Below are 27158 nucleotides of genomic sequence, written 5' to 3' on the forward strand. Positions count from 1 at the left end.
TGTTGCATGATGATGATAAAACTTACCGCACAGCTTGCCGACCACCGACCACCACCGGATCGATGGATCCCGGCATGATTCATCGCACGTGGTAGCATATTCAAACCGAAGGTGAAAGCTGCTTACCGTTTTCGTTTCGAATTTAGCTACATGCGATCTTTATCGTGATCGGTGATGGAGCAAACGTTATTTTTCTGAAATATTGTTTGATAGGTATCAAATTAAAACAAGAAAACAACAAATGCAAAGTTAACATTTGCGTCATTCACACGGTTGCAGGGTTTTATTTGAATTCTTGAACAATACGCTAACGGCTCGATCCATACCAATACGGAATGTGTATGTGTGTGTACGCTGAAAATAATTATTTTATTTACAAGCACGTTGTTGTAAGCTCGACCGTTTGATCATTAAACCTGCGGCAAGTGCTCCGATTATGTTATCGATCATTATAACAAGACTTTCACTATCATTTAAATCACTCGCCGCGACTATGAAGAATTGAATTGAAGTGCGCGAATAGAAACCCGTCCATCCCATGCACGGCGAGCTCTGAATAAGGTTTGCTTGATCATTCGAACAAACAGCTACTAAATGCTAGGATGTATGTGCTTCCAATAGGTAATTTCGTTCATTTCATCACCTGCCCGAAGGCTCATTACTCAACTGCACACGAAAGCGAAAACTGTAGCAAATGTTTTTGGAGAAATGCATAGCGTACGGGGTCTGTGTTGTGGGGATGCAGTTGGGCTGGAAGTGATTAGTTGTATAGTGGTAAACTCAGCAAACAGTATCGGGCATTTCTTCACGGTGCCAGCATAAGAGCAAAAGCTGTAAGAGTAAAAGTAAATAAACCCCCGGCCGGCAAAAGGCAAGCGGAGGTGGCAGGTGCATTGCAGGGCGGGCGTGCACGCATGCCGCACAAGTGCGTAATGGAGCCACTTTAAATCGTTTTCTCTTCACTCCCAAAACAATGCTTCATCAGCGGGTGCGTCCAGCCTGAATGGGGGCTAGTTTTACTGGCCGGATCGTGCGATTACTGTTGCTGTTTGCTGCGTTCATTTGCATAAGAGCAAAGCGCCATCGGTTGATTAGGAGTTACAGTGCGTTAGATGAGGGCAGCTAAAGAGGAGAAGCGTGTACCTCTTGGCTTGATCGTTATGGTTGATGCTCATTCATATCAAGCCCTGCACTAGCTTACACTCAGATGAAAGCAATCGGATTGGGAAGTACAGCTATTAAAGGGCTTTTATGCAACCAATACAATGACGACAGGAGTCCAAAAATGCATTCGCAGAATGTCTTGTTTTCCTCCTCTATCTAGTAGAGAAAAGTCTCGAGAGAAAATAACTAACTAAAAACACGCAAGCAGTAAGAGTGAAAGTGTTGTGCTCATGAAGCGTGCCCTTACAATTGCCCAGTCTCAACGACGCAACGTTTTGGTAGCGGCTTTTGGAAGTGCCGTTAAGAAAAGGGCGATCTTCCTACACCTGCATTCCACTGCTCTACGATCCACATTCAACCTGAGCTGACGAACAGATGTCGTGATGGGCCAACCAAACCATCCGGTCCGCATCAAGCCGTCGGTCCGGAAATGCAAATGCGGTTCCGCTGGGCAGAACTTAATTGGTTGAGCACTTTCGCAACGCCCAACGTCGTTACCATCCGTCGGCGTGCGGACAGAAGTGACTTAGTTTCGGGAGGTATGGGTCTGTTTCTTTAGACTTTGGAAACTACCACAGCTATCATGTTTCGACTTGGAAGCACCATTCGGTTACGGTTCATATCGTTTGGGGTGTGTGTGTGTTTGTTTTTCTTTTCCTCTTTCATGCTACGAGTTTTATTGTTGTGATTTATGCTTCGTTTTTTTCTTTCTCTCTCAACCAATTGATATTTGGGGAAATATCGCAGGAAGCATTAAGATATGTGTCCACTTTGAATAATTTTGAAAGATTTGCTTTTTTTCGGCTTCGTGCGTTGTGTTGCTTTGCGTGACTGTGCAGCCATAAATCTGTTCGGCAAAATTGATCACCATTAAACGACCTGCATAAAGTGCCATTGATGATCCAGCGTGTCGTACGACGTGAACATGTGAAAGTGTCATGGAATATAGGGTTTGTCGATGCAATAAAAGCGTGGAATCACCTGCTATATGTGCGTGGCTAATGTCCATGTGAAGTTTATCGATTTATTGCTCGCGATAGTTTTCGGGATATTTGGGTTAAGGAAGAAAATTGTCCCCGCTATTGTGTTTGATCGAGAGTGGGTCAATATGGTGGATTAGAACGTTACGAAAGAGGATCAGGTTGGTGTAGTGTTTTTGTTTGGTTATAATGCAAATGTGTCAAAACAACAGAAAACACAGCGAGAAAAATGGCGGTATATATTAAACTTGGCCATTTTCTTACCAAAATGTTTAGAAAAGTATGGTTTACAAGAAAATGGGTAAGCAAATTTAGCTTTTTTTCCCTGTCACCAGTTTCATTATCTCTCCTGATCGTTGCACGTGATGAAAACGATCAACGAGTTTCTCATTTCGCTAGTTATTCATTGCTGCTCTAGTGAACCATACAGCGCTATTTTCAGCGATCGGTTTTTCATTCGTGTGGATGATTAAACTTTTCTTGCATTTCCAATAATCAGCCCCTCTCCCCACATTCACACATACACCCAAACACACACACACACTGGCAAGAAGAAAAATGTCTTAATTGCTCGGCAAAGCGTATCGGTGTATTGTTTAGCCGCGGAACGCTCTTGTGTGGATGGATGCAAGGGGTGAGCTTCTTTACTATTTATCGCAACAATCTCGACAGCCCCAAGGTTTGCTAAACGATGGAAATGAACGAAATCTTTTCGGAAGCCGGTAAGGGACGGTTTTTGCTTTCAAAATTAAAATTACCTCTCGCGCTAGTTGGATGGAGGAGGAGGCGGAGGCCTCCCAGTCAACCTATTAAGAGGAGGGGCAAATAAAAACCAGGCGACAACAGCTTCGATGCATTTGGTTTGTTTGGAAAGGGAGGAAACTTATTAGGTTTGGTGAAAAGCTTGCTGACACACAGCACAGCAAAAAGTGCAGTTCCTGAGAAAGGGAAAGTCTTCTTTTTTATGTTACCTCTCTTTCTTCACCTGCAGTGTGGGCTCCATAAATCGATAATGAACGAGTGTACCGTTTTTAGTGGGTAATGAAAAACTTTACGAGCGAAATGTCATTAAAATTGCACCATTAATAATAAGCAGATGTAAAGCAGTAAGTGCACAAGGGTGGGAACTATCGGTGCATCACATTATGGCTAAATGGAGAGTGGTAAAGTTAAAGCAAAAAATTTAAAAAATACACAACAGCGTTGATAAACAAACAACTGCAGCATAAATGTATTTTTTCTTGCCTCAATTATTTGATTTACCAATGCACAACAATATCGTGAAAACTGCATCGTGAAAACTGCACGTATAGTTGGGTGCAATACATTTTTAATGAAAAATAAAAACGCTCAAAAGATTGCCCCGCATTGAGGCAGCGTGTTAAATTAAGTATGGAACTTTTTATGAAAGGAATTAAAATAATCCTGCTGTACGTACCTGCACGTCTTGGTTTCGTTTCGTACCATTTTTCGCTTCGAATGTCTTTAATGATTTTAATGAGTCTTGTCATTGGACGGGAATTTCTCCATGTGCAAGTTTTTTTTTTTTATTTTGTTTCTTCTTCAGAAAGCAGGTAAATTCGTGACCGCTTCAATGTATGATATGGGTGCGTTAATTAAAATTGTTCAAAAGCACTCAAACACACACACAAACAAATCCTCGTTTAAGAATGGCATTACACCTTTGTGGGGGGCCGACACCAATCAGCGAATTGTCACATGCAATCGTTGCGTTGCCAAACTCTTCCCTTTTGTTTGTTTTGTCTTTGAAAGTGAAAGAAGTACGGTTCTCTCACAGCAGTGATCTTTTGACCTTATTTTAGCTAACGTTAAACGCAGCGGATTGCTTATGATAGGGAAAACGCAATGCAGCCTAACAATAGAGAGGGTGCCGTATTTTGGTACGCGCTTTTACCAGCAGATTAAACCGCTCATTATTATTGCCGTCTGGCGGTGCATGACGGTGGTGGTGTGTATGGTTGAATTGGTGGGCAATAAATTTGTCAACAAATGAAACATGAAATGGAATCACTGGAGGAAACTTTTCCCCTGCCCAGCTGCTCGCTATGTTAATGGACGATAATTACTTTAATTGTTGCAGTTTTCCAATACCCATGGATGGATTTCACCCTGCGGACGGTGTGCAGCCCGATTGAAAGGCCCTTTTATTGATGTGATTTCTTTCGATTTCGGTTGAATCTGAACGAGAGGAGGACTTTTCTGTTTTAGTTAAGAGTAGCGAATTAGAGAAGGGCCCTTTATGAAAATTCATAAGCATTTTAAAAATTGATATTTTCTAAAATGAAGAGTTTGGAAAGGTTGCATATCACAGCAAAACCTTTTGGATGTGATGCATGACTTGTTTTTTTATTGGAATTAAAAATGTAAGCAGTTTTTTAATTGCTTTATGGAAATGGTTCAAACTCTATATTAAAATTGAGTGAAAGTTCACCCTTCATGAAAAGTTGTATTTTGCTTCAATTTATCTGGAGTTTATTGCCTGTGCAATAATAAACAAAAATGGTCAATAAACTATTGATTGATTATTTTCAAATATTAAAGGGTTCTTAATAGCTCTTATATAGCTCAACATAATTGTTCGTTATTCATCATGCAAATAATTAAGACGCATGATGAAAAAAAAACTCTTTAAACCTTTCAATCACACAGTATCACCAAAACTTGGTTTCCATGAGCTTGCTAAAACGACCAAACAAAGATGTTAGATTGGGATTAAAAGTATTGAGAGCTAAGTATTAACTTCCTGTACCTTTTGCCCAGTTTCGGGGCCGTGTTTTCAATGGGCAAAATATCTAACATAAGCAAGGAACGAAGAGAACGCTTAGACCGGGTGTGATCGTACTAAGTTTTCAAACATTTCCATACCGCACCTGCCAGGAGGTTTAGGTCTTACATCGAAATCAAAACGAATCACCAACGGAATCGTGAAACAGGTTTGACTCCTCCGAATGAGCTCCCGGCCCAGGTGAGTGCCTGGGGGATGCTCCAGCAACGATCGACACTCACTTTCTTTCTCTCTTTTCTCTACGCTCTGAAGACATTCGGCTGCTGCTGCTGTTCAGGCGGATATGTGCATCCGATCGTTGGGACGCCCTTCGCTGCATCGTCTGGGCGGGCTCTCTGGAGAAGGTCTCTCGTGAGGCTTCAAGCGGCCGGTTCCGCATGCGTACGTTTACCACTCATGGAGGGGCTACCGGTGTCTAGTCCAGGGGCAGGCAACGCCACTTTCGGTTGCAGTTTTAATATTAACATCAAGTAAAGAGTTGTTGCAAGAGCACCAAATGTAATCATAGCGAGGTTTCTTATTAAGTTTAGATAAGTTTTATAAGTAACTTAATAATGCATGTTTCTAAAATTATTATTTTCAATCTCGTACCTCGTTATCGCAAGGCGAATCTTTTTTAACAGGTTGTATTTTATGATAATTTCTACGGTGCAGAAAAATATGTTATTATATTTATTTTAATGTAAGATACTGTAGCAAAATATGATGTTTGTTATTAAAAAAAATGTGTTGCTATAAACATATATTACATATGGTCATTTAAATAGCTTTTGAAATACACATCCTTGTATTTCATGTTGGCCAATAAGAAATTATTTTATTTCAATACCAACTTACTAAAACTACACTTTCATCTGAACGCGTCTGACGAGCCCTGGCCCGGCCGAAACTGCTTCACTCGGGCTCTCCACGATAACGCGCTCCAGCCAGCTCGGAATCACAGTCAGTTATTTGCTGACTACGGACCGGTACGGACGCACTTGCCAAGCCGAAACGGTTTTCCTCGGGCGTCGAAACGAGTGCGCGTTGCGTGTTGCGGTGTTTGTGCAGTGTGTACGCTGTGCGAAAGGTGAGAAAAGAACTGTGTACTGTCGAGCCACCGCTAGCAGCAGCATTAGTGTGTACCTGGTCCAGTCATACCAGTGCGATCGTGCAAGATTTTCTTCTCGTTGGAAGATTTTCCTTTCCTACGCTTCGTACATCAAGTACACACAGCGCGTACGAAGAAAAACAGAAAAGCTTTCCCGGGTACGCGCAGCAAAACTTTATTTTCCCGTGCGTTGTGTAGCGGTTTTCTACGTTTGGTGTGTGAGCAGAAATTAAACTCGCACGCTCGCACCATCGCCAAAGCAAACGCTGACAAGAGTGAGTGCAGGAAAGGCAAACGGGCCTCGCATTGATTGGTTTTGTTGGTTGAATGGTACACGGGGAGATAGAGAGACAACAGAGTAGAACAACAGAGAACGTAAAACGTAATCCTTTGCCTCATGTGTTCTTGAAAACAGCAACAGTCGAGCATCGTTTCGCACTGCGGTGGGAATGTTTATGTTTGGTGGAATACAATTGTGGTTGATTGATTCGAATCGAAACGCAACGCCTTTGCGCTGAATGTGTAAAACGAATGGTGTAGTTCTGAGTTGAGGAGTGATTGTATTCGCGTTTCTATGCTTCAACGTGCGTGTGTGTTGTAGGAGGAAAAAATAATAAGTTCGGTAACAAAATTCGATGAAAAAACTCTATTTGATTGTGTGGAAGAATCTTTCAATTCTTCCATAGAACCTTAATGACTAAATGCTTTTCACGCTCAGTTAAAAGAGGCTCAAGCAGGGGTTGAAAAAAAAACGTAAATTTGCCTAATATCTTTATAATAACCTAGAAATAATTCGTAATCACTTTTGCCTTTTTGTTACCTTGGTGCTTTGGTGGTCCGTTCTCGGCACTTGAACGAGCGATAGAGCAAAAGGGCAAAGGACGATAATTTGCCCCCCAAAAGCGAAAGCATGCGATAATCTGTACATTCTATCCCCGATGCACGTCTCGTTCACCAAACAGGCAGACCAACAGCTTCCCAACGCAAAAACTCACCGTCCTTGTTGACGGGAAGGAAACAATCAGAAAGTGGGAAGCTGGTTTGCACATTAAGAGCTTACGATCAGCAAACTCATGCCACCATGTTTGTCGAAAGGGACAGGCATCTGTGACGAATTGTTTCGTTCGGGTCAGAAGCGATCAAAAACGGATGATTGGTGCGGCTGCTGCTGCTGCATACACTGCATTGAGGGCCAGCTCGGGCTGGACTGCAACCAGCGAACAGGATGCAAAATGTGAAACAGGAACTGTGCTTTCAGTTTCACAAAAGGGAGCAAAGGCTCCAGTTTAACCAGATCCGGACCGAGATGTCCGCTTCGATGCATCGTAAATTGCTCAATTCTGCTGCAAATTGTTAACCAGTTGCTACCAGTGTTGTTGCTGCGGCTGCTGCTTGTTAGGCCCTCTGGATTGCAAGGTTTCGAGACGATCGTGAAGATCTTGTCAATAAATTTGACATGCTATGCAAGTGCCGGTCATCGAGGTCCAGCGCGAAAGGGGAGGAATTGAATTTCCGTCCCAGGTGGAGGAGAGTGCCGCATTTGGTGGATGAATCAATCAACGGGCAGCCGGTGAATGATTAGACTGATTGGAATACGGCAGCTTGTAAAATAAATCATTTCACGGCGCAAGTATATTGCACTCGTGGACGTTTGCAGTAAAAGTGATGGTTGCAAATCGCAAAATAAAATTGCCTGTTGATTTGATACGATTGATGGGATTTAGAGTTAAAGCAAATATTTTGCTATTTTTTATGATACCTTTTTATGCTCGTATCTTGTTTGAGCATACCAACTAAAGCAGGTCTGAAATTGACACTGTTTTTTATACTGGGGTTTTATGAAATGCAATCAATTTAAGAAATTAAAATGCTTAATGAAGCAAAAAAGTCGCCCCATGGAAGCATTGTCAAGAATTAACGACATCACGCACCTGTATTAGCCGCTTTTTATGCAAACTGCAACACTGCACGGTGCGCACCAGTGCTGTGAAAAGCAGCCGAAAATTTACAACCAGAAAAACAAACGGAATAGAGAGGAGCAAAAACAAAACACACCAACTGCTCTCAATTGTTTAGCGCCACGAAAAAGGTTTCCCGCACGCTGGAGCTCGTTATCTAACAGCATTAATGAAATCCCATCAGCCGCATCAATTGTCGCTGGCAGCAAACGGCATTTTCCGCGCCAACGGTGACCCGATTCTGATCTATTCGATCCCCTCTTTCTTCCAGACTCGCCAGGGCACTTGGTAGAGGTGTTTGAGCGTTAACTTCCGCTCAGCACGAATCCAACTCTTCGCTCTCGTGTGGTTTAGATTTTTCGGTCACATAGTTTAACCACAATTGAGCCATGGTGAAGAGGAACTACAACAAAACCAGGGGTTTTGGGGTGGTGGAGAATGGGAAGAAAAAGATCTCCATACACACACACAAGTGGCACGATCTCACAACCAGTCTGCTGGGTGCCCCTGTTGGTGCCCCGCTTGAAGCTTTTCTTACCACACGTGCTCAGACGGTTGCGCCGGTTCGCCATGGTGTTCATTTCCGTTCCTCTGGATAAGCTGGGTTGAGGAAATTCGATCCCATTAGCTTCGCGGCAAAGGTTCGTCCGAACCCGTGGCCATTGGCCTACCGCGCACCCACTGACCGGGCAAGGGCTGCGCGGTTGTACCTTTGGTTTGCTTTTTCCCCCTCTCATTCGCGCGTCAATGCAAAAAAGCTCCAGCGTGCAACCGTTCCGGGAAGCACGGGAAGGTGTCGTTCGTAGGCAAAGCAGCAGCAGCAGCATCAGTAAAAAAAACTGTAATAGAAGCAGATGAGCATCACGAGAGCCCATCATAACAAGATGCTTGATAAATCGCTTTTTAACAAGTTGTCAATTAGATTCGGTTCTCATTTCGCGTTCATCGTGCGTTTAAGCGATCTGGCAGCGCCACAGATCGGACCGCGGTCCGTTCTTTCGCCTTCGACTTACCTCATTTTACCTTACCCGCTTCATTACACCGCTCGTTTGCAAAATTCTCGTTGCAGGTCGGATTCGTTTCGTCCGATTTACCGGTGTATCCAAGTGTAAGTGTGCGTGTGTGTGTTGTGTTTCTTTTGTGTGAGTGCTTTTTTGCATCGTCAAACACCTGCCAGTACTACACCGGCACGAACTACAAGCAAGCGCTGGTAGCGTGAAAGTATTTCCTTCCCGATCGATTTAAGGGCATATTTCGCATGTAGCGTAGAAGCATTGAAGGAAAGAAAGAATTAAGTGCAGAAAGTAAGCTGGCCGCATGAAATGGTGGAAAATTTTAAGTGAATCGTGAAGCAAGGAAAGAATTAGAGCTGGCAGGTTGAGGTTGAACCATTTCGGTGGAGTGCATCTGTATACGGTAGTGTGCATATGTAGTAAGTTCGTGTGTTTCTTGAGAGGCGTAAAGCGTGAATTGTGCATTGAACGAAAAGTGCATTGTGCTTAGAAGAGAAAGAAGCAAACAAGTGGAAAAGGAGAGAAATATTTCAATATATATAAAATAAATAAAAATATCAACGCAATTTAATATTGAACTAAAAGCATTGTAACAACAATACAAACAAACTTACTGATACAAAAAGATAACAGAAAAAAGTGCACCACCTGCGCAACAGATTGAACGCGCGTCGTTTCTGACCATCCAACATCATCGGCTTACATCGTCGACGTTCAAACTTGCCCGGTTGCGATCGATTGATCGAGTTGAACAAACCGCAACCGAGAACGGCCAGTCACGAAGATACGCAAGCAGCCAACTAATTAGAGGTAATATTTCTCGACGTGTAGAGCGGGCAGAGCGCGGGTTTCCGTGTGTTTTTAGTTTCGTTAGCTATTTTTATTGCTGTATCACGTTGCTCCCGCGCAGATTTTGTAGAACAATCACGGACGGTGCTAAGTCCGCGGGCCCCAGAGGGAGGAGAAAGAACAATGTACTAAATCTTTATTACCACTCGCATGGGCTCGCGTAATGCTCCCCGGGCTCGCCCGGGCTACAGTTCTAATCGTTTATGGGGATGGTTTCTGTTTTCCTTGGAATCGAATCAAATGCGCGGATGAGCGTTCGGATTCGAGTGTGGCGCCGTATGGGCGCCGGAGGGAGGCCGCACTCGCCACAAGGTACGCGCCACACAATTCATCCGGTTCAGTGTGGGCTTAATGGTTAGCTGCAGCTGGAAGCGCGCTGAGTGACACCCGACCCGGCCATCGTTGGCTGAATGGTTCTTCTTGGTCCCCGCTCAAGGCCAGCGTGAGGCGAAGGGAAGGTCGCGAGGACGCATGGGGGAAGGATCGTAAAAGTCTTAATGAAAGTTTGTGCGAGCGTATTTTGATTCGGTTTCTTGTTTTATCGATCGCGATGATTTTACTTTCGTTTTATTGAAGTTCATCGTACCCATTGTGGCATTGTGGCCGAACAGTGTGGGCTGTGATTTTTATGTAACTCTCCAGCCAATGTCAATGCCACCTGGGGTCGCTGTGCTTTTGCCGTAGTTAAGATTGTGTGATTCGTTGGGCTCTTTTTAATGGCCACATCGGTCTGGAGCGTCACACCAAATCGATCTTAGAGTGTTGACGGATCGGGGTCGAACGGAAATACTTCGCGAGGTCCAATTTGCTCATCGCTCGATCGCGCCTTGATCGACCGGTTAAACGAGGTGTGCGTATTTACAGTGGATAAATTAACCCGGTGGTAACGGTTTCTATTTTGTCACCACGATTACTTTGCAATGAGACAAGGCGCAGAACTTACGGAAAGGTTGTAGAAAAGTTTAATCATTTGTAGTAAGCTTATAAACTGGAACAGGAGTCATAAGTGCTACTGTGTGCGCTGTGTGCGTGGTTCATATGTGCTAAAAATTCAATACCATAACGTTGTGATAATGTATAACGCATTCTACTATTCTGTCAGTATGCATCAGAAACCGGTACTCTTACTGGTAGCTAAGAAAGGACGGCTAACGTGTCATAAAATTAGCTGGACAGAGCTTTTAAATTCCTTTCTATGCGAGAGGAATAGGACGGAGAAAAAAGCATACCAAGCTCCAAGGGTGCAGGCTGGTGGATAATTTTCCACCGTGAAAGTACATCAATTTCTTTCGGCTGCAGCAAACACACGGGGGTTCTCAGCGCATTTAGTTATAACGAGAAAATTGCTACACCTGCACAATGACAAAACGTTCCTCGAGTTAGTTCAACCCCAAGGCAAGGGGAAGAGTTATTTTCCGAGCTGAAGTCACCACATCGATCGGTGGCCGGCGTGCTGAAAGCTTTCTATTTATATTTATCCCCTCCTCCCCCAGCAGTAAGCGGAAAAGCGTGCGCTAAATCAGGGCAGGTGGAAAACAAAACGCAGGGCAGTGCTGCGAGTGCGAGGAGCGCCGTAAACGGAATCAACCAGATATGGGAAGGGGCTAGCTAGTCCAGGCAAGTGACAAAAGCGTTCCCCGCTTCTTCAGCAAAAAGAAGCCCGATTTGCCCAGTGCGGGGTGAGGCGAGAATGCAACCTTCGGGCGGCCGGGAACAGGAGCTGCCGTTTGCTGCAGCAGCATCGAGCCGGAACGGTTTAGGTGGCGAATCACACACTCGCATTCGTCGTGGCGTTTATGCAATTGCGCTATTACATAAATTTATGCACGTTTCTTCTTGCCACGGTGGAGTAGTGCAGCAAAGGGACGTCTTAAAAACGTGGGGAAAGCGAAGAGAAGAAGCACCCTATTGTTTACATACGGCATCTTTCTTTGAGATCCCACGTGCCTTCGGGGGAGGCTCTACGGGGCTATGGAATCGCTACAAAGCGTTTCTGTGCAAAACAGTGACACAAAGGCATCAACGGCCAACAAACAGGTGGAAGCTCTTTCTCTGTCTCTCTCTCTCCTGGAGGACTACTGGGGCTGTTTGTTTTGTAATTTTTAGTTAGTCATGGGCAAATACCACCCAGCTAGAGGGAGCCTTCCGTTGATTGTTGGGAAGAGGAGCAACATATCTGCGGGATATATTTTGCTTTTCCCTATGGTCCTTTTTTGCCCTCTCGAAAAGCAAATTGAAATTTCTATCCTCAACACAGGGGTGGCTATAACAATTATACAAAATTACTCTACAGTTAGGTTGGTGTGCGGGTTTAGATTTTAACTCTGCATGTCTCCGCGAAGAACATGTCACGCAAAGCGATAACCATTTTTTGTGTACTTCTTTCCAGTGCTGTCTGGTACAGACTATGGCTTTGAATATGGTGATGTAGGGGGTTTATTTAATTCCTCTACATGTACGGTTCTTTTCCCCTTCATATGGTAGCGTAGCTGTTCGAACCGACTCAAAGTACAATGACTCATTTTATTCATGAACAAGACGCCTTGCTAGTTGCTTTGGCTCAGCTTATTTCAGCCACCACAGCATTAAACGCTTGCAGAGTGGATCGTTTTGTTGCGGCGCTCTGGGCAGGTGTGCAAATGTGCCCTCCAACGATCTATCCAATTGCCACTGCCGAACTACCTTTGATCTTTCAATTTCCACATTTGCCATTTGCCGCCCTTTGCTGGTGTTCGCGTGCGCACGCGCATGGACAACGGTGTGGTATCAAACAATTTATTTCAAATTAAAATATCAGTCTATCTGGCTGCCGGGCCCGGCCGCAGAAACAATGGCTGCAACGGGGACAGTGTTGCATCCGGCGTGTGCTGCTGCTGCTGCTGCCGATTGTACGATCAGATAGACGGTTAGACAAAGAGAGTGAAAGAAAGCGCACACGGATACACTGTAGCCAAACAGCCAGGCAGGCGGTCGTTGATGCCGAGGGTTCGTCGCTTGCGGTGTCGTGCGAATCTTGCGTTTTGTCTTTCGTTTGCCTAGCGGGTCTAGCTCGTGGTATCAGTTGACAGTGGTGGCGGTGGCAATGGTGACAACTTCTTTCCTACTGCCCGCCGCAGGGTTTCCACTGGAAATGGGGCTGGGCTGGGCATATGTGTGTGCACGTGTGTGTGTGTGTGTGATTTAAGAACGGGAAAACACAAGACAACACAAGACTTGGCGGAGAAAAGCAGCCTGATACAGGGCTAAAAACGCTAAAAACGGTGCTAGCGGGCCAACCCCTTGGTCTTTGGTGGCCGGTTTTGCTAAAATCGCTTTTGGAGCCACCGTTGCCCGAGACCGCCGTGGGGTTTGCTATCGCTGTTTGCTGTTTGCCGGTTTTAGAGTGTTGTAGATTTCTTTCCTACTTGGTGTTGCTCTCTTCCAACTCGTCCATCCCGGTGGACCGTTCGTTCTTTTCTTGCGCTATTTTCTCTGCCTGTGAGTGTGCCGGGGTGCCTCGGAAGTACTGACGCAAGGTGACGCTTTGGCGTTGATGATGCTGGTTGATGGTGCATTATGCAAGTGATCCACTGTTGGCCTTTTGCCGGCAGCACAGTTCGGAATCTAAGACCTTGGCGTCGCGCGTCGTTGCGACCACCGATGCATAACTTCACCCACCGCTGCCTGCCTGCTGACCTTAAATGGTTGTGCCGGGATAAATATGTGCATATTCTTCTGCAGCCCCCATTCATCTCCTTTATCGTCGGTATCATTGACTCGGTCACTTTAACTCTATTCTTCTCTCTGATTCCCTTACCCGCTCTCTCACTGTGGCACACATTCTTTCCCTGTCAGTCACGAGCGCGGTATGTTACGGGGCTTTCTAGTACACGTGCAACCGTGCTGACGATTGTTCATTACCATTATCATTCTGACTGCACCGTGATGCTGCATTTCTGTAAAGGAAAAGGGACAAAACGCCCCACACCCAAGCGGTGAACGCTTTTGGTCGTTTTGCACCCGGCTGTTTGTGTACGTACGGCCCCGTTTTGAGGCGAGCAAATAAACTGATCACCTTTAAGCTTCGATCAACTGAAGACAGATGAATTGCGCACGATTGGATGGAGTTTGCAGCTGATCGATGGCAATGGAAAGCGCGATGGTGCAGCAGCCGGTGCACTTTTGATATGGTTATTTGCCACTCAGAGAGTAAATAGGTGGTGTGACAAGTTGAGCCACTTTTCGCTCTGCCAGACCGCACAGTTTGGTGCAGAAAATGCATTTTTGTAGATGAAAGAGCTAATTTTATTCACAATAAACGACTCGACCTTAACGAAATAAGCAAACAAAACAAATCCATTGAAACGTAAGATGCCCATAGCAAGAAACGATGTAATTTTAATGCTCAACTTGCTAATGTGTTTGTGAGTCAGCAAGCGTTAAGTAATAGTGGAGACGCACGTATTGCTTAATCGTCGCTAAGTTTGCACCCCTTTTGTTGTCGTGCCCGGTTCGATTCGCACATTTATTATGCATCATCGATCGCGTACCGCACACACACACGCACCGTTAGCGAATTGGTGTCACTTTCGGTTTCGTTTTGGGGAAGTTCCCGATGCCAGCTCATCGGTTGAGCGTGGCGGTTTCGATTCGTGTGTTACGTTTTCCCATTTCTCATTTGCCTTCGAACGTGGGAGAACGGTTCACGTCACGCTTTTGGGCAGGGTGAACACGAGCAATTGCTGAGTGGTCACCGGGTAAAATAGCGTCAAGTGTGGAAATCGTGCCGGTGGTGTGGTTAATCATTGCTCAAAGGAGCGACAGATTACATTGATTATTCAGTTTTCCCATCATAAATTTTGCTAATAAAGTTAAAATTTGGTCAGTAAGGTTTTATTTAAATTTATCAATAAGTTAATTTAACATGTTTGGACTGAATTTATCATTATTTAGTAAAAAATGCCTTTCAAACTAATATAATATTAAAATATGATATTAGTGCATCATCTTTTCCTTCATCCACGTTCCCCTATTGTTTAATCAACGCAATGATTCCGATGCTCCAAAATAGATTAAATGGTTCTTGTTTAAAGTACAGCTGCACGCGGCACGATCTTTAACGCATTTAACGACGCTCGTGAGCTTCTGCAGCCAGAACACTGAGTGCCCATCGATCGGTACGCCCGAAGCAGTTCGATCAATATCCGGTCGTTAAAAGGGTGATGGAAAATGGGGACTGCAAACGCCAACCCTTCAAACGCGACTCTGCCGAAGCATAACGGGTAAGAGTGCGGTTTCATCAGAACAACGCCGTGCGGTTTTACGGTGTGCTTCATTATAGACTTCGAGCTCAGTTCTAGACTTTTGGGCTTACCGTCGTTTCCGTTGCATTAATAGTAGCTCTATTGTAGCCTAGAATAGGGGGGGGGGGGGGGAGGCAAAGAGGGGATTGTGCTGACGATTAAAAAATTAATCATTAATTATCCTCCGGCAACTGTCCGGATCGGGGTCTGGCCGGACGAAGATCGATGAATTGATCGCGTAAAATCATTCCGGATGAGCCGCTTACAAGCCGTGTACCATTTCTAGGGGATTGTAAATGCTTCGGGGCAAGACCAACATGTGGTAGGGTGGACAACAACATGGGTTAGGTGTTAAGGTGAGCCAATTGTGATGGATTATGTTCGATGGTAGTAAAAATAGAAGAGCAATGAATTTATTCTCGAGTACTGTAGGCCTATTTCCTTGGCACAAAACCACATATTATCACTAAAAACTATATTACTAAAAAGCACTGAAGTACAAAAAGTAGGTAGATATCTTGGAGGACGGGCTGGTCAGTTCGCAATCAGCAACTTAGCTCGATTTTCAGGTGCAAAAGGCATAGAACTGAAACCACAAACACCGCACCGACCTGATCCGTGGTGAGCAGAAAATTACGCAATGTACCATTTTACCGTTTTACATTGATAAAGCAGAAAGCATCAATTTACGATGTCCGGTTTGTTGCTTTTTGCAGCATACTATCACCACCACCACCACCAACCATCTATCCATTTCGCTTTGCATATGCCCTTCAATTTTTTGTGGCCATTTACTTCCTGCTGCAATATCAATGATTATCGATGAACAGGAACGCACCAGGTTCTGTCTGGCTGGTCGGCACACCGGTAGACTGTTGCTAGTGTATTGGTTTAATAAAAAGTAAATTTTTCCCCTTTTTTGCATTCAAATGGAAAACAGATGAGAAATGCGAATGATGGAAGGGAATTTTCATCGAGCGTATTTGTATGAATTTGTTCAATATCATCTTTCGCACAATAAATGGTTCGCCAGTGCCGCAGTTTGCTAGCACAGGAAGCGGTGATGGGGTTTCGCTTTGGATGAAATCTTTTTCCCTTCTATCCTATCCAGCCCAGAACCTTACCGTAGCACAGAATGAATCCCTGGTAATACGCGCGAAGTGGGAAAAAAATATTATGATTAGTTTCATTCGTAATGCACCGTGTGGAAAAGTAAATCATATCTCCCGGCTAGCTCCATGTATCAATGCCTTATGATTAACCGTACTGTGCCCGCCTGGTCCGGTGTGTAAGATCCGAGAAGCGGGTGGTGGTTTCTTCTTCTGCATTCCGCTTCCAGAACAGAACGTACGCTGGAAGAAGGTCAGCGGTTCCGTGCTAATAAGAACGAAACCCCCCTCCCTCCGTCTCGGACGCATTCTGAACGATATTTTCGATCTGCTTTCCGGTAGCAGCGATGAGATCGATCGATTGGCGGCACCACGAGTGAGCGATGAAGTGGTCCATCAACCGCACCCGCTCGACGGGAGGATATGCTAATTACCATTAGATCGAGCGTTTAATTTGTAGCTCTGGGTATTGGGGCGGGAAAGTGCTGCCAAGTGAGAGCTGGGAACGATTATTACCCACCGGCTCGCAGCCGCAGGTCGACCGAGAACGAGACCGAGCTGAGTGTGAATCGATCGCTAGGCAAGACGCCGGCAGGCAGACTGAGTTTGTTTTAATTCTGTTCTAGTTTAGAATGCACCGCTAGAATGAGAAGGAAATGACTGTCAGTTGACTGGAAAGGGGACTATGATACATAGTGCCGGAATGTTTTCACGCGGACGGGTCACCGAGTCGTCGCCCTAAAGTCCACACATCACTCGCTTGCGGTGGTCTCGTTTGATCGAGTTTTGGTTTTGATTAAGCGTGTTTGTGTGTGTGTGTGTGTGTGTCTATGGGGTGTTTTTGAGACTGTTTCCAACTGTTCGGAAAGAAAACGGTACACACCGGTGGCGTGTGATTTTCGGGCTGGCGATCGATCACGCTCGGAAAAGCAAGTCACCAATAACGGTAGCAAATGGAAAGGAAGACACGTTCCCGTAGTGACGATCGGAGAGAAAATATACAAAAAAAAGAAACAATTTGGTTGTTTCTCCGAACGAGAAAAAAAATGTCGAAGAATACTTCTAAAGGTGAAATTAGGGAAAAAAGTCTAATCGAATTTCATTAAACTCTTCCGATGAGTCAAACTACGAAGAGATTGAAGTAATGAAAGAAGCAGTAGCAAACGTTCAGAAGCCCTAACTCTGGGGGAATGGGGACTGGTAGGAAAAGGGGAAAATGTGTCCTACCAAAGCCCACCGAGTCCGTCCGACTATGTTAGGTGATTATGTTTGGGCCGATGAAAATGGTAAAAAGTCAATTTTCTTTCCCCGATGCCGGGCGATGAGAATTGGGTCACTGGTGAGGCCCGGCTCGGTTAGAATGGTAGCGGTCTGCGGGTTAATGCATTTGATAAATTGTGCTTACGGTTAAGGTGGAGTGGAGCAGTGTGAGGGAATGTGAGATAACAGTTGTTTGCTTTTTCTAAGCTTTACCTACCTTCGTGGTGTTTTTTTTTTGTAAAGAATATGACATACCTGTTTCATCGATAGAAGGGACCATCATTGAAGAAGACTTGAAGCACAGTTTTGTTTTAATTCTTTTACAACAATTTCCTATCGATGGACAGGTCGAGCCATTGCACTCGTCAAACATAAACCATAAAGCGATCGGCCCGTGGGTTTACCGCATTCAATTTTCTACACTTTTCAATCAACCGTTTTCAACGATGGCGTGAATGAGCAGGCAACCGACAAAGAAATGAGTTGAGTTTGCTGCGCAGCAGAAATGCCATGTAATTCGATTAGTTTCTTGCTTTATTCGCTTATTGAGCTGTGAAACTGCGTCAGAGCAAAGCGGCAGTGTGGATTTTTCTACGATGGTTTAGAGAGCGAACGAGATGGCACTGCATCGAGCATCGATAACATCCCAACAACCTACACTGCACATGGAACACTTATACAAAATAGTCCACGACAATCAAAGAAAGTGACCTGTTTCGGTGGAATGTTTGATAGTGCATTTGAGGTGCACCCCTCCTCTTCCTATAAGGGTTAATCATTTAACCACGATCAAAACAGATCGGACGATCGCTAAAAGGTGCCGCGCGCAAAACGGTGGTGCCCACGTTTCATACAACGGAGGGGAAACCCTTCAACCCCAATCGGTAGCCTGCTGAAAAATGATGTCTATTTTCCAAACCGAAACTCGCGGCACTCGGGCGGCACGGCGTCACGCGAAGGGAATGACCGAACGAATGCAACGGATTCCGCACACAAAACGCCTCTATTAGGCGTAATTCATTTATCACGTTTCCGCCGGCCCTACATGAATGGGCTGCCCAAAGACCCAAACTGACAGTTATGAGGGCCATAGTTGGGATTGTTTAGGGAGCAAGAGCGCGGGCAGCCTTTCTCCGGGAAATCGGGCATTGAAATAGCGGACAACATCCCATTCAGATGGAATTCACTCTCGTTCGGAGGTACCATTCTCCACACCCCTACTCCCTACAAAAAAAACAACCAAATCTTACCTTGTCCAATGGTAAGGGATGTAAAGGGCCTTCTTTTTAGTGCTGCTGAATTACAAGCAAGCGCGGCTTGGATCGGATGAATGCAGGCAGCCTTCAAGCTGCCCCAGTAGTAGTTGGGTGTATTTGAATTGAATTCGTGCTCAATTGATTTGAATGGGAGTAGGAAGGCACGTGATCATTTGGATGCGATAAGGTGGACCGTTTAGCGATATCGGATCGTAAAAAGTGGACTGCAAATGGTTTTGGGTACCGGCTCACCGTATGGTACAGTGTTGTTAGGTATGGTTGAGGATCGAAAATTGAACTTGATGGATCGTATTCTCGCATACTTGCAAGATCAATGGAGTCATTGCTATTGGATGCTTGTCTTTTCTATTACAGCAGAGCTCAGACTCCAGACAAAACATTCCTTGTATGACGGCTTTAATGGCATCATGGCATGAATTTTTTAATGTAAATAAATTTGCGACATCTTATAAGCTGGTTCTGAATATTATAAATGTTTGACTGAAGGTGATAAATACACGGTAACATTAATTCAATAAGCTACATACGTTACAAAGTCCAACCAGTTCAAAGTACCGCACACAGCGCAAAGGTTCCTCCCAATCCAAAGATAGGGATTCCTCGACTACTTCCGTGCCCATCAAAAACCGGCTACCTCTCCCGGCTCGATCGATCGTACTACAATTCGCACACCGGTGCAACACCCAGCAAGAAAAACAAAGATCCAATCGGTTACGTTACGCCCGCTTGCGCATCAGCTCATTGTCCGGCAAGCGGCATTTTTGCAGACGAACGCATCTATGCGCGTGCAGGTTACACGGGTACATTCCGGCCATGGGTTCGAGTTTGACTAGCTGATGCGGACGAAAGAGGTAGAATAACAACAACAACGCAAACCCGCCAATATCTAACGGGTTCTTGCGCGTAAACTGGTTCCAAAGGCGAGACCGCAAATCGGGAACTACTCCTATACGGTGCTCAGAATGTCTCGATAGTTGCCATTCCCGCCGATAGTTGCCGCGGCTAGCAAAACCCAATCGCTTTGACGATGACGAACCGACAGCGAATGACCTGCTGGGTACGGTCGGCTAGCAGCGGACAATCCAATCATTCCCCGTGCTATGCCCACCGGTCAGCCTGGCAGACCTTGCGCGGAAGTATAGCGCGTGCTGGTGAAAGACTGCACTGGCCAACCGAAACCGGCCCAGTTGACCGATAAAACCGAACTGGTACGCAGGCACCTCGTTTAAAACTCATTTCGTTCGTACCTGTCCCGCACCAAACTTCCTGGGGCCGACCGGCGTATGGCCCACCTTGCCTCCGCCCTACACACGCGGACGGCACAGTGGGGAATCCTTTTCGCGAACGAACAGATCGATCGCCGTGTTTTAACGATTCATTCTTAACCACTTTGCGCACTGCATGGGGTGCGCGCACTGTTACGTGAAGTGGCTGCTGTAACCGCCATTTGAACGTAGGGTTCGTCGCTTGTGCGTCGCAGTCGCAGAACTGCGCGCGAGCATGAACTTTTACTTTCGCTTGCGATCCAACGACGAGGCTTCGGGACGAGCGATACGAGGTGATGGTCAATGCAACCGCTGGTGCAAAGTGTGTGTGTGTGTGTGTGCCGCTGTTCCAGAAGGAGGTCTCTGGTTCAATGGTGCAACCATCGGGGTAAATGCACAATCCTGCTACGAGGTAACTAGGGACACTCCGTTTCCATCTCCGGTTTCGCTCACCAACCCAGCGCGTGCTTAATGGTTTGTTCTATGGGTAGCGTTCTGTTGGGCACGTTGTTGTTGTGGCTGTTGGAATGTAAAAGAGAGTAGGGCAAATGTGTTGCTTCAAATACACATTTGGCCGGGTCAGTAAGATCCATTTCGGAGTGAAGGAATGCACTCACACCGAGTTTTGCTTTTGTTTAGTTTACGGCAAGCCGATACAATCAGAAAGGAAATTTCTGTGTTTAGTTCGTGGCACGACACGCTCGCGATCACATTCGCCAGCTAGAAACATTCCAAGGTAAGCGAAGCAGCGGCATTAGCAAGGTGTAGAAGAACATGCACCAGCTAACGGCAATCGAATGTACGATTACGCTTCTCACCTACGTACCGAAGCGGCTTCATGTGAGCTTTAATAATGGTTTGTAATGGACTCCGGCAATGATGCTGTTGTATGACTTAATATTATTTTTACTACCCACCTACAACAAACAACCTGCTGCTGCCTTTGCTGACTCGTGGTGGGTCCTGGTGCAGCATAATACATGACAGCGCCGTGTGGAGCATTGAAAATGGTGAATTTTATGTTCGCGTAGGCAAGGCCATACACACTGCCTTCGGTTGCGGGGTCGTTAAGAGCAGTTGGTGAGGACGTTTCATTTCTGCGTTAGATCGCGCGAACATGGCACCGACAGCAATTTGGTTCATGTTTCCGCTTCCCATCTTGACAGGAAAGATGGCTGCTGCGTTGCTGAAGCTGGTTACAATCCGGGACCGAACCGGGCAACATCACGCTACCAACGAGGATCGCTCTTCCCTCTGACGAACAGGGCTATGCGTATGAATAATGCAGTGAAAAATTTGTAACATCAGCTTTAATCGTCGTTATTTTATGCGCAGAATCTTAGCATAAGTGTTAGGAGTTTTTGTTTTGTTTTGTTACCGTGCTACACGCGCGGTGAGTTATAGAAGTGGATAGAATGAATTATCCCGCTTTTGTTATGTGTATCCAAATTTACGATACCACCTTTTGCGCTTCGCTGCCCCGGTCTGGGCAGTTTCTGCATGAGAGCGCTTGACGTACGCTTCCTTCACGGTGTGTTTGGGTAGCACATCCGAGCCGACGCTTCTCACGTCTTTAGGTAGTATATTATAGTTAATGCTGGGAGGCTCTTCTTTAAGCCTGTTTAGCTGTCATATTCCCCCCACACAGAAGATAAGCGCAATCAAGACAAAGGTTTTGTGTTGAAAGTTAGAAGAAAGTGTTTTATATACGACTGCAAACAATCATCATTACATCATTTGGATTGATGTATTAAAGTACCGTCGTGTAACCTCACACCTGAAACCTGAGTTCAGCCCTTCAGAAGCAGAAGATCATTTTCGAACATTGGGCCGTACAAACTAGGGAAACCTGTTTGCAAAAAGGTCAGTAAACGATTGTGTAATCGCACCTCCAAATGCTAGAAAAAAAAGAATCATCAGCGTTGGAAACGAACGCTATTCGGTTTGTCTGGCCAGCAAATCGTTGACCTTGTTTCGAGAGTGAATTTAGCGTACGAATCTTGCGTGCAATGCCAACAGCCTACCCTGATCGACACGATCAATGTCGAGAGCGGGCCAGAAGCAGTTGCTGCAAACACCAACAGGAGCTACTGATTCCCGGTTGGGCAGAATGAGATCTGGTCGATCGAGGTGAAAAAGAAAAACAAGGTTTGTTGGAGGTTTGGGAAAAGGAAATAGGCAACACAAAACAATCCATCGTTTATTATCAATATGTGCGTGTGTGTGTGTTTGTAGTTTGAATGATGATGGGGTCTGAGCGAAATCAGATCACCCGGGTGTAGCTGGACCAGAAATGTAATCGCAACGCAAGACGCAAAAAAATAAGAATACGCCAAAACCAATGAAACAACTGACATGCGATGGCGCATGCGCGTGTTTCGGGAGCTTTTCGTTGAGCTGTTGGTTTTTCGGCCGTGTTTATCTTCCGGTATGCTGAATTAATGGAGCTACTCACCGGTTTCGACAGATTCGACAGCGGAGAGAGGACGTGTGCGGGAGCGTGTGTGGAACGATAAGTTGCCCGAACGAACGAGTCAAGGCAAAGGAGATTAATAATGTAACGAGTGGTGCTTGGCCCGAAGAAAGGGCCGTTGGGCGGGGGAAAATGAGCGGCTGGAGGGAGGAAGGAAACCGACGATGCTAATCCCATTTTCACCAATCACTTGACTCAATGACAGTGCTGCGGTGGTGGTGGTGGTGATGATGATGGTGGTGGTAAACAGCACCAAGTTTGACGGTTTAATTAGCCGAGCAGTTTGTTTGCTCGAGACAGTTAATCGAGGTAATAAAAGATTTGCTAGAAAGCTTATGTAGCGCTGAGCAGCATAAACATAAACATACTTGTTTGATGTGGGAATTCAGCAAATGAAATGTAAAAAAAAGTAACGTTTGATATCGAAATCATTCATAGCGTTTAAAATAAAGGGGGAAAACTAGATAGAAAAGCTTAAATGATAAGAAAACATAATTGAAATAAGATTATGTTGACAGAACCGATCTTCGTTCATAAGTTATAGCTTAATACTCAAATTGTGCCCGTTTCCATTGGCTCAACTCTTTTTTCTTTCTCTCCCACAGGTAAGCATCGTCGCGATATGCCTAATGGATTGCACGATTCTGGACGAAACTAAAACAGACTGACCTCTTCCTTCTGTGAGTCCTCGACACTAATGGTATGTAAGTGTGCCACCGTGAAAAAGTCAAAAAGCAAAAGGGGCAAAGTTAAAGACGCCGTGTGCCACCCCCCGTGTGCTGCTGAGTGCATGTGAGCGGTTTAAGAATCATTTGCACATCTATCTTAGTAGTCACCGAATTGAAAATGGTACGACAGCAGCAAACACGATAACAAGCCAGCGGCCCAACCAACCAGTGGAACATCAATTTGTATACTGCCCGAACCATTCGATACTTACGAACGCAAACGACTCAATTCCGTTGCCATTCCCACAGGCAACAACCAACGGCACCGGTTCGATTGGCTGGGAAGTGGCCGGACCCATTCACATTCGGAATTGACTCCCGGAGAGATGTGCCTGAAGTTTATCACTTTTGCGGAGCTGCAGTTTACATTCCATCGGTACGGGGCTTATGTAAGAACGAACCAATAAACAACAGTTCTTTCCTACCTACGGCCGGTCGCGGTCGTGGTTCCCAGCCCCGTGGGTTTCGTGAGATTACAACCAAGAACCCACGGGAACCACAGTAACACGGGCCATTCGTCCCATCCTTTTTCGGCAGGGGAGGTGAACCTGTGAATAGTGTATGCTAATTTTATTCAATTATTCTCATTCGGATTGTGAAGTGCCGCACCGACCCGCAAATCCGTCCAAGGGTTCCGCGGGGCCACAACAAGTATCGAATGAGCCGAGATGCGCCTCTGGCTCCCCGTTACGTACTGCGCGCGACAATGAGCTTTTAATCGCGGTTGAGCCGTGGTCGTAATGTGAAAATAATCCCTTTCCTGCCTTCTGAGAAAGCACTGAATGGGGATCTTTCTGTGTATGAGTGTGTGTGTGTGAGTGTGTTCGAAGCAGCTTCACTCACTTGCTTATTCCACCGTTCCTGCACTCCGGTTTCTTTCGTTAGATCTCGTGCAAAGAAGTGGTCATGCAAATTTGAGGCTAATCAAATGGTAACATGCGAGCTGCGTGCGTACTGCAAGATGAGAAAGTGTTTGTATGCGACCTTTTGATGATGCTTCGCAGCATTACATTTAAAGCTCGGATGAGCTGAAACTAGCTCTGGAGCCTAATGTCTAACAGTTCACAGAAGTGGCCACTTCGTTAGAGTGTCCGCACAGTGCTACAAAAAGTTTCTTCTCGTACCGGCTTGGTTCATCATCCGCCAAAGAATGGTCGCTAATTTTGCCGCCTCGCTGGCCTGTGGCCGTGGTCACGTCCAGCTGAGATCGTTTTCCCGGCAAATGTCGCAAATATTCGTAGAAATCGCACATCGTTTAAGTAACCGGGCAAGATGCACACGCGCAAGGAGCACGACGCTCCCACCATGCCCGGTACCATGCCTTATTCTTGGTTAGTGTATGTGCTTTTGCCCTCGCCTCGCTTTGTGGTTCCTGCAAAACACTGAACTGAACCGCTTGCCTCGCTATAATTAGCGCAACCACACATCGCAATCAGACACGCGCGAGTGCAACGCGGCAGCCCTCAAGAACACGACACGTACACGCGGCCATCTTCAACGTGTTGTCGCGCGCCCGTGCACAGATATGCGGTTGCGTTGACGTTTCCCGAGGACGTTATTCCATTGCCCAGGCCCATGACGGGCTGCGCGAAAAGTCCCTTCCAGATGCAGTCGCTGCTGCCTGCAAGGAATGGTGCACCGCTCCTTGGTGCGATCGTTCACATCGGTTGCGAGGAGTTGAAGGTTTAGCGAGATATGAAGATGTGCCTATGTCTGTGTGTTTAGCTCCGACGGATGATGGGGTTAAGGGTGTACGGCACCGCTCGAGCGGCTTGCAACACGGAGGACTATTTTAATTATGACAACTCTCGCCTCAAGCACTTTCGCTTCCCCACAATGGTCCTCGGTTCCACCGTTTAAGCCGTCGGAGAAAAGTGAATGAACCCCCGGAAGGCTCCGTACGCCACCCAGCCTGCCAGCCCTGGTGCCCGGTGTTGTTCTTCGGTCTCTTGCACCATGATCATGTCAGGCTTGTGCGTAGCCCGACTTATTGCCGCTGTCGTTTTCAACGTGTAACCTTTCCATCTCTACCTCTACCGCGGCAAAAACGAAGCTACGCTGTAAATCTGCTGTAATCAGCATAATGATAGCTAGAATGTGGAGGTTTCAGCGAGGAGGAACTTTCGTTTCACGTCGCAATGTATCATCAGTGCGAGTTATCGCCGATGCGGGATCGAGGTTGGACAATAATTGAAAGCGAAACGGCATCGAGGTGTACGGCCGCGTGTTCTTGTCCGTTGTCTCGTTGCGGTCTCTGCGCAATTCTGGCGCCTCTCTCCCTGAGTTGCAGGTTTGCCGTGGTTCGAGCTAAAGCTTGTTTGAGATAATAATAAATTGGCTGTTAAGTTCCAATTAAAATTCTACCAGCACCAGCCAGTGCGGAATTGGCAACATTTGCTCGGTTCACATTAGTGAAGGTGATGAAATACCAACCAGTCACCGTTTGGACGATAAAGTTGTTGGTGGAACCGGAGTTGTGCTCGCTGGAGAGGGAGATTGGATGCAAGGATGTGCCTTTTTTAAACATGATTTTGATCAGACTAGACTGTTTTTCTTGCTGGATGCCATAATTGTTCTTGTTGGTGGCCACACGAGCCAGGGCATATTATCTCATAACTTTTCGCTGGATGCAGCCCCTGTTAACTTCAATTATGAGGCTAATTTCAGTGACAGATCCTATTATGCCTTCGAATCGGGTGTATAGGTGTTGCACGATGTCCAATGTGGTGTTACAGCTGTCAGAAAAATTGGCAAACTAACCGTATTAAGAAAAATCGAGGACAATCCCATCCAATCGCCACAGTTCACGGGTGCCGAAATAGAAAAATCCACCCCTTCGCTCTCGGCACATACTTGTGAATGCTCGGAAAACAGTTAGATCAGAGTCTGTTCGCATTTCAGACGCCGAGGCAACGGACACAACGGTGGACTGAATGGAGCAATGCGGACACACGCGCATCTCCGTTCCATGCTCCACTATCTTATTTGACCGACCGACTTGGCTCTGTGGTGTGCGCGGCACCGTAACAATGGTTCCACGCTCTTCGTCATCAGCATCGCCACCAGGCCCGGGGTTTTGGGGCTGGAGAGCATTCCGAAAACAAACATAGAGGTTGAGCCACCATCACATGGGTGGTGGCCACCTTGGAGTGTGTCTTCTTTGCTACCGATTCTGCTTCTGTTTCATCCGGTATGACCTCTTGCCTAGCCGCCAGTGTGTGTGTGTGTGTGTGTTTGTATGGGACGTCTGTCGTCGTAATGGGAAAGTGGGAAATAATGGGCCAGTTTAAAATGTTTCACCAGTTATGGGTGAATTATCATATGGAGCATGCGTAGCATGAGCGCTTATCTGGTGATCTTGTGTTAGGTTGAAGGTTTTTTTTGGCAAAGCCACGATTTTGCACAATCTGGCGCGAGGCGTCTATGCGAAGCGCCATTCGGGGTAATTGGGTTGTTCGGACAATGCGCTTTTAACGCCTATTCGGTCGCCTTGCAAAGCAAACTGTTCGTCAGTGATGCTTTTGTGGGATTAGTTAGCTAATTTTGAAACCGCTATTATGAGATAATTAAGCTCGTTTTACAACTATTGTGTTACACAGCATAGTACATAAGGTTCTAAAAAAAGTTGGTGTATGAATTTATGACAAAAAAAACAAGATCAATCGATCGATGACCTAACCCCAGATGGATCTCGAACACTGAAAAATTAAACAATATTTCCATTGCGGTGCAATCATCGTTTTTTTGCCGCATTTAACCTTTCCCCAGCCATTTCGATACCGTTTCGATGCTTAATCTGGCCGTTTTTTACACTCTTCTCAAGCTGATCCCAAAGATATCGATCCGCTGGTGGTGTGTCCTTCTCCTCCCCACCAAAGTAGTTGGGATTAGTTGTGCCGTGTGG

The 27158-nt window shown here is 45.8% G+C and overlaps 1 protein-coding gene across 5 annotated transcripts in view; it reads left to right on the forward strand.

The window, feature by feature from the left end:
- The first annotated feature begins 5898 nt into the window (after window positions 1-5898).
- LOC1273182 (serine proteinase stubble) overlaps window positions 5899-27158 on the forward strand; it is a 99420-nt gene continuing 78160 nt past the window's right edge. For 2 of the 5 annotated variants that reach the window (XM_061647933.1, XM_061647937.1), the window contains exons 1-2: window positions 5899-6019; window positions 9068-9821. The gene's annotated coding sequence lies outside the window, so the exon portion shown is untranslated. The other 3 variants (XM_061647936.1, XM_061647935.1, XM_061647934.1) reach the window with 3 other exon arrangements.

Source organism: Anopheles gambiae, chromosome 2 (genome assembly GCF_943734735.2).
Source record: "Anopheles gambiae chromosome 2, idAnoGambNW_F1_1, whole genome shotgun sequence".
Classification (NCBI taxonomy): domain Eukaryota; kingdom Metazoa; phylum Arthropoda; class Insecta; order Diptera; family Culicidae; genus Anopheles; species Anopheles gambiae.